Genomic DNA, 8439 nt, shown 5'->3' with positions numbered 1-8439 from the left:
CTTCTACACTGTGCCATCAAATACTCCGGGGGTAGGTGCATCAAGGGTTAGATCAAGATTAAATCTCTCTCTGCACAGTCACAGAGGATGTCATTTGTGTATTTGAAAAGGGCCGCTTCAGTACTGTGGCAGGGGTGGAAACCTGATTGGAGGGATTCAAACATGGTTTTGTGGGAAAGATGGACACGGATTTGGGAGGTCACAACACGTTCTAGGACTTGCCAGGAATGAGGGTTTGGAGATGGGGTGGCAGATTGCAAGTTCAGAGGGTCAAGGATGGGTCTTTTGAGAAGGAGGGTGATGACAGCAGATTTGATGGGGAGGAGGACAGGGGATGGTAACTGAAGAACTGATTTTTGTTTTAATGCTTGTTGGCTCTTTTCTCGAAGCTGTTGAGGTGCGTGAGCGACGGGCAGCGCGAAAGAGCTGCGAATGGTGGTTGATAGGTGCACATTTGGCAAGTTGGGGCGGAAGTGTTCCGCCTTGATCTTAACAGTTCTGTTGAAATTTGTGATTGAATCGAGTAGAGGATAAATGTAAAGAGCGCCTGTGGCGAAAAAGGAACGATCACAGGCCATGGGCGGAAGGTCTTCCGTGGCGCAGGACGTTGTGTGTGGAAACGGCAGATTTTAAAGCGCGTGTGTAGGAAAGTAAAGTGCGATCTTGTGTGTGAGAAAAGCACAAGCAAGTTGTGCTTGAAGCTGCGCCCTTGAGGCAAGTTGCAGGTTGTCAGGAAAATTGCTATAGTGAAAGCTCAAAAATAAACCCAGAAACTACTGGAGACACTCAGCAGGTCAGGCAGCATCTGTGGGGAGATACACAAGTATTTATCCAATTCTCCTTTTAATGTTATGGTTGAATCGAGCGCCACCATCGTTTAAGGCAGTGCGTTCCAGATCATAACAATTCGCCGTGTAATAAATCTCCTTATTTCCCTTCCAGTTCTTTTGCCAATTATCTTAAATCTGCCCCCGTTGGTTGCCGACCCTCCCGTCAGTGGTTGCAGTTTCTCCTTTCAAAACTCCTCTTAATTTTGAGCACGTGGATTCCTTCGACCCTTAACCTTCATTGTTCAAAGCAGAACAATCCCAGGTTCTCGAGTCTCGCTACATAACTGAACCCCATCCCTGGTATAATTCTGGTAAATCTCCTCTGCATCCTCTCCAAAACCATGACATCCTTAATCAATTATAGTGCCCAGGATTGTACGCAATACTTCAAATGAGGCTTGAACAATGATTTATAAACGTTTATAATAACTTCCTTGCTTTAACTTCCACTCTATTTCTCTATTATTAAGCCAAGGAACCGTCTGCTGTTCTGACGGCTGCACCAACTTGTGCTGCCACATTAAAAGATGTTGATGAAAATCATCAGTAACACGTTGAGCGAGATCAGATAACAGAACACCGGCTGAGAGTGGGACTTGTTCCCTTCTTACTCTGCATTAGTCTCAGTACCGTAACAAGTGAGATGATCCAAGATATTAAAGGTAGGTGATTCAATTTGCTCTGTAGGGCTCAGTACCACACCGGGTGAACACAGATGACTAAGCTCAGGCCGAGGACTGAGCCTCGGCTTTTCTTGCTCCGTGGCTCGAAAGCACAACTCGTGAGATCTCAGTTCAGGCTGGAGATCGAACATGTGGCAAACCTGCTCTGTGTGGAACTTAGTACCACACCAGTTGAAATCAGCTCACTCAGCACAGGCCGGGATGGAGGAGAGAGACAGAGACACGTGTTGTGTTCTGTAACTTTTTATAAACACTTCAGTTTATTTCACTCCGTGTCCAACACCGTGCGGCCTCCCCTGGTGAGTCAGCTTTCTGTGTTTATACAGTCTGTAATGTATTGAATTGTCTCTTGGATCAAACGGACTGGCAGACGGTGGCCTGTGTGCGGAGGGGTCTGGGGGTGAACTCTGAGTCCCGCCCTCTTCTGGACTGAAAGTAAAGAATGAATGAGAGAGAGAAGCGATGTGGGAGAAGGGATGATGGAAGAATTTGTCCATGAACCTGAATAAAATTGCCGAAAAAAAAGATAATATTAAGATATCATCAGCAGAACATTAACGGAAGCAACATGCTATAGAGAGAGCGAGGCGATTCCATAACCAACGGATCAGATCAAAGTTCTGCAGTCCTGCCACATCCAATCGTGAATGGTGCTGGACATTTAAACAACAAACGGGAGGAGGAGGCTCTGCAAACATCCCGATCCTCAATAATGGCTGAGTCCAGCACGTGAGTGCAAAAGACAAGACTGAAGCATTTCTTCTTCAGCCAGAAGTGCCGAGTGGATGATCCATCTCGGCCTCCTCCGGATATCCCCAACATCACAGAAGCCAATTTTCAGCTAATTCGATACACTCCACGTGATATCAAGAAACGGCTAAGTGCACTGGATACAGCAAAGGCTACGGGCCCCGACAACATCCCGGCTGTAGTGCTCAAGACTTGTGCTCCAGAACTTGCTGCACCTCTATCCAAGCTGTTCCATTACAGCTACAACACTAGCATCTACCCGACAATGTGGAAAATTGCTAAGGTATATCCTAAGCACAAAAAGCGGGACAAATCCAATCCTGCCAATTACAGCCCCATCAGTCCAGTCTCGATGATCAGCAAAGGGATGGAAGGTCGATAGACTGGAGAAATTGGGGTTGTTCTTCTTGGAACAGCGAAGATTGAGAGGATATTTTCCAGAGGTATTTAATATCATGAAGTGTCGAGTCAGAATAGATAGAGATAAACTGTTCCCATTTGCGAAAGGGTCAAGAACCAGATAACATCGATTTTCGGTGACCGGCAAAAAAAAAAACAAAGGCGACATGTGGAAAAACTTTTTTTACACAGCTCGTGGTTATGATCTGGAATGCACTGCCAGAGGGGGCGGTGGAGGCAGATTCAATCATGGCTTTCAAAAGGGAACTGGATAAGCACTTGAAAGGAAAAAAATTGCGGGGCTCCGGGGAAAGGGAAGGAATGTGCGACGAGCAGGTTTGCTTTTGCATGCAGCCGTCAGGATTCGATGGGCTGAAAGGCCTCCTTCCGTGCAGTCACCTTTCTATGAGTCTCGAAGCTCAGCCTGTCTTTTGCCTTCCAAATCTAAATAAGAGAAAGTTGTTTTTTGTGTAATGCTTAGTTTCACTGCACCAAAGAATGGTGTTTGCTGAATTTTTCTTTTCAATCTGCATTCAGCAGGCAAACATGTAGGAATTCAAAGCACTGTTTCTTCAAATGCAAATGTAAAGAATCTTACAACACCATGTCATAGTCCAACAATTTTATTTTAAAATCACAGGCTTTCTGAGATTATCCCCGTCGTCAGGCGGTTCCTTACATTTCTCCACCCGAGTCCATCACCGGCATCTCCACATCTTGAAATGCAGGCATTGCTTGGATCGTGTCCTCGGGCAAAGTTTACATTTTGCTTTTACGCCAAAATTTACGCATCAGTGCCTTGCAATATTTATACACTTATTATCCGGCAAGACTGTCACTGGAGCTGCGCTGAGCAGATTGAAACAGAAGCAGTGACGAGGGAAGCGATAGATTTGACAGGAGCTGTGTGATTGGCTGAGCATCGATTCTTCGCAGAGGGAAAAGGGTGGAAGCTGAAGGTGTGGATGAGGAAGAGCCGAGTGAAAGTGGCCGTTTGGAATTGTCCGGTGCTTGCAGTTTTGCTGATGGGAGAGATTTGGCAGCAGCTTCGAGAGGTCAGTGATGCAGCGACAGGGCCGTGCTGAGAAAAGAGCCAAATGTCTTTGAATGTTGGGTGCGGGTTAACATAATAAGTGGGTTCCATGGTGTAATGGTGAGCACTCTAGACTCTGAATCTAGCGATCCGAGTTCAAATCTCGGTGGAACCTGTATTGTTTTTGTCCTATTGGCTTGCAATTGTGGGGCTCAAAATTTTATGTCCTTCAAATCCAATCCCTGCTGCTGTTCAGGTCGTTGTCTCAATCAACGAGGATGCAGCTGCCTCGATCTATTTCAGGTCGCAATCCGAACAGCTCTTTGGCTTTCCCAAATCAACAGAAGAGAATGTTGTTTTTTGTGTAATGCTGAGTTTCACTGAACCAAAGAATTATGATGGCTGAACGTTTATTTGCAATCTGCATTCAGCAGGCAAACATCGAAATTCAAAGCACTGTTTCTTGAAAGGCAGGCATTGCTTAGATCGTGTCCTCGGGCAAAGTTGACATTTTCATTTCAAGAAGTCGCAGTTCTGCTGATGGGAAAGGTTTGCCGGTAGCCTCGAGGATTCAGTGATGTCGCATTCTGGCAGTGCTGAGGAAAGAGCCAAGTGTCTTTGGTTGGTTTGTGCTGGCTGAAGTAATGAATGAGTTCGTCATGTCATGGTGTATATTAATGACTTGGACTCCAGCGATTCAAATCTCGATTCAGCCTCGAATGTTGTCCCAATCTTTTGCAACTTAAGGGCAAACAATTAAAAGGCACCTGGAATCCAATCCCCGTTGGTGGACAGTTCGCAGCTTCGATCACTGAAAATCGAGGTCTTCTCTTTTCACTCCAAACTTTATGCCTCAGTGCCTTGCAATGTTTATACAATGATTATCCAAGAAAGCGAGCTGAAAGTATGGAAGAAAAAGGGCCGAGCCAAAGTGGCAGGTTGGAATTGACCAGTGCTTGCAGTTTTGCTGATGGGAGAGCTCAGCCAGCAGCATCGAGCAGTCAGTCACGCAGCGCCATGGCAATTCTGATAAAGGAACGAAGTGTCTTTTATGGGAGGGGGCCAAGCCTGGTAATGAGTGGGTTTCATGGTGTAGTGGTGAGCGCTCTGGACTTTGAATCCAGCGATCGGAAATCAAATCTCGATGCAACCTCAACTTTGTCCCATTCGTTTCTTACTTTTGGGCAAACCAATAAAAGACACCTGGAATCCCATCCCTGTTGGTGGGCAATTCGCAGCCTCAATCATAGAATCATAGAAGTTACAACATGGAAACAGGCCCTTCGGCCCAACATGTCCATGTCGCCCAGTTTATACCACTAAGCTAGTCCCAATTGCCTGCACTTGGCCCATATCCCTCGATACCCATCTTCCCCATGTAACTGTCCAAATGCGTTTTAAAAGACAAAATTGTACCCGCCTCGACTACTGCCTCTGGCAGCTCGTTCCAGACACTCACCACCCTTTGAGTGAAAAAATTGCCCCTCTGGATCCTTTTGTATCTCTCCCCTCTCACCTTAAATCTGTGCCCCCTCGTTATAGACTCCCCTACCTTTGGGAAAAGATTTTGACTATCGACCTTATCTATGCCCCTCATTATTTTATAGACTTCTATAAGATCACCCCTTAACCTCCTACTCTCCAGGGAATAAAGTCCCAGTCTGTCTAACCTCTCCCTGTAAGTCAAACCATCAAGTCCCGGTAGCATCATAGTAAATATTTTCTGCACTCTTTCTAGTTTAATAATATCCTTTCTATAATAGGGTGACCAGAACTGTACACAGTACTCCAAGTGTGGCCTCACCAATGCCCTGTACAACTTCAACAAGACATCCCAACTCCTGCATTCAATGTTCTGACCAATGAAACCAAGCATGCTGAATGCCTTCTTCACCACCCTATCCACCTGTGACTCCACTTTCAAGGAGCTATGAATCTGTACTCCTAGATCTCTTTGTTCTATAACTCTCCCCAACGCCCTACCATTAACGGAGTAGGTCCTGGCCCGATTCGATCTACCAAAATGCATCACCTCACATTTATCTAAATTAAACTCCATCTGCCATTCATCGGCCAACTGGCCCAATTTATCAAGATCCCGTTGCAATCCTAGATAACCTTCTTCACTGTCCACAATGCCACCAATCTTGGTGTCATCTGCAAACTTACTAACCATGCCTCCTAAATTCTCATCCAAATCATTAATATAAATAACAAATAACAGCGGACCCAGCACCGATCCCTGAGGCACACCGCTGGACACAGGCATCCAGTTTGAAAAACAACCCTCGACAACCACCCTCTGTCTTCTGTCGTCAAGCCAATTTTGTATCCAATTGGCTACCTCACCTTGGATCCCATGAGATTTAACCTTATGTAACAACCTACCATGCGGTACCTTGTCAAATGCTTTGCTGAAGTCCATGTGGACCACGTCTACTGCACAGCCCTCATCTATCTTCTTGGTTACCCCTTCAAAAAACTCAATCAAATTCGTGAGACATGATTTTCCTCTCACAAAACCATGCTGACTGTTCCTAATTAGTCCCTGCCTCTCCAAATGCCTGTAGATCCTGTCCCTCAGAATACCCTCGAACAACTTACCCACTACAGATGTCAGGCTCACTGGTCTGTAGTTCCCAGGCTTTTCCCTGCCGCCCTTCTTAAACAAAGGCACAACATTTGCTACCCTCCATTCTTCAGGCACCTCACCTGTAGCGGTGGATGATTCAAATATCTCTGCTAGGGGACCCGCAATTTCCTCCCTAACCTCCCTTAACGTCCTGGGATACATTTCATCAGGTCCCGGAGATTTATCTACCTTGATGCGCGTTAAGACTTCCAGCACCTCCCTCTCTGTAATATGTACACTCCTCAAGACATCACTATTTATTTCCCCAAGTTCCCTAACATCCATGCCTTTCTCAACCGTAAATACCGATGTGAAATATTCATTCAGGATCTCACCCATATCTTGTGGTTCCGCACATAGATGACCTTGTTGATCCTTAAGAGGCCCTACTCTCTCCCTAGTTACCCTTTTGCCCTTTATGTATTTGTAGAAGCTCTTTGGATTCACCTTTGCCTGATCTGCCAAAGCAATCTCATATCCCCTTTTTGCCCTCCTGATTTCTCTCTTAACTCTACTCCGGCAATCTCTATACTCTTCAAGGGATCCACTTGATCCCAGCTGCCTATGCATGTCATATGCCTCCTTCTTCTTTTTGACGAGTGCCTCAATCTCCCGAGTCATCCAAGGTTCCCTACTTCTACCAGCCTTGCCCTTCACTTTATAAGGAATGTGCTTACCCTGAACCCTGGTTAACACACTTTTGAAAGCCTCCCACTTACCAGACGTCCCTTTGCCTGTCAACAGACTCTCCCAATCAACTTCTGAAAGTTCCTGTCTAATACCATCAAAATTGGCCTTTCCCCAATTTAGAATTTTAACTTTTGGGCCAGACCTATCCTTCTCCATAGCTATCTTAAAACTAATGGAATTATGATCACTGGTCCCAAAGTGATCCCTCACTAACACTTCTGTCACCTGCCCTTCCTTATTTCCCAAGAGGAGGTCAAGTTTTGCCCCCTCTCTAGTCGGGCCATCCACATACTGAATGAGAAATTCCTCCTGAATACACTCAACAAATTTCTCTCCATCCAAGCCCCTAATGCTATGGCTGTCCCAGTCAATGTTGGGAAAGTTAAAGTCCCCTACTATTACCACCCTATTTTTCTTGCAGCTGTCTGTAATCTCCTTACATATTTGCTCCTCAATTTCCCGTTGACTATTTGGGGGTCTGTAGTACAATCCTATCAAAGTGATCTCTCCCTTCTTATTTTTCAGTTCTACCCATATGGACTCAGTGGGCGAACCCTCGGATATATCCCCTCTCACTACTGCCGTGATGTTCTCCCCAATCAAGAACGCAACTCCCCCTCCTCTCTTACCTCCTGCTCTTTCTTTCCTATAGCATCTGTACCCTGGAACATTGAGCTGCCAGTCCTGCCCCTCCCTTAGCCATGTTTCAGTAATAGCTATAACATCCCAGTCCCATGTACCCATCCATGCCCTGAGTTCATCTGCCTTGCCCATCAGACTTCTTGCATTGAAATAAATGCAGTTTAATCTCGACTTCCCTTGGTCTTTGCCCTGCTTTCTCAGACCATCTGTCCGGTCATGTTCTGTACACTCTCCCTTACTGCGTTTTGTTTCTGTCACCACTTTATTTCCCACTGACTTCCTGCATCGGTTCCCACCCCCCTGCCACATTAGTTTGAACCCTCCCCAACAGCACTGGCAAACACTCCCCCTCGGACATTGGTTCCAGTCCTGCCCAGATGCAGACCGTCCAATTTGTACTGGTCCCACCTCCCCCAGAACCGGTTCCAATGGCCCAGGAATTTGAATCCCTCCAGCTTGCACCATCTCTCAAGCCACGTATTCATCTTAGCTATCCTGTCATTCCTACTCTGACTAACCCGTGGCACTGGTAGCAATCCTGAGATTACTACCTTTGAGGTCCTACTCTTTAGTTTAACTCCTAACTCACTAAATTCAGCTTGTAGGACCTCATCCTGTTTTTTACCTATATCGTTGGTGCCTATATGCACCACGACAACTGGCTGTTCACCCTCCCCCTCCAGAATGTCCTGCAGCCGCTCCGAGACATCCTTGACCCTTGCACCAGGGAGGCAACATACCATCCTGGAGTCTCGGTTGCGTCCGCAGAAACGCCTGTCT

At 46.2% G+C, this 8439-nt stretch overlaps 1 non-coding gene across 1 annotated transcript; it reads left to right on the top strand.

Moving 5' to 3' along the window:
• The first annotated feature begins 3798 nt into the window (after positions 1 to 3798).
• On the top strand, positions 3799 to 3870 carry trnaq-cug (transfer RNA glutamine (anticodon CUG)). Its single transcript has one exon. It is a non-coding gene; the product is annotated as a tRNA-Gln (tRNA).
• Positions 3871 to 8439: the final 4569 nt, after the last annotated feature.

Source organism: Heptranchias perlo, chromosome 35, assembly GCF_035084215.1.
Source record: "Heptranchias perlo isolate sHepPer1 chromosome 35, sHepPer1.hap1, whole genome shotgun sequence".
Lineage (NCBI taxonomy): Eukaryota > Metazoa > Chordata > Chondrichthyes > Hexanchiformes > Hexanchidae > Heptranchias > Heptranchias perlo.
This window is presented reverse-complemented; position numbering and strand designations above follow the sequence as displayed.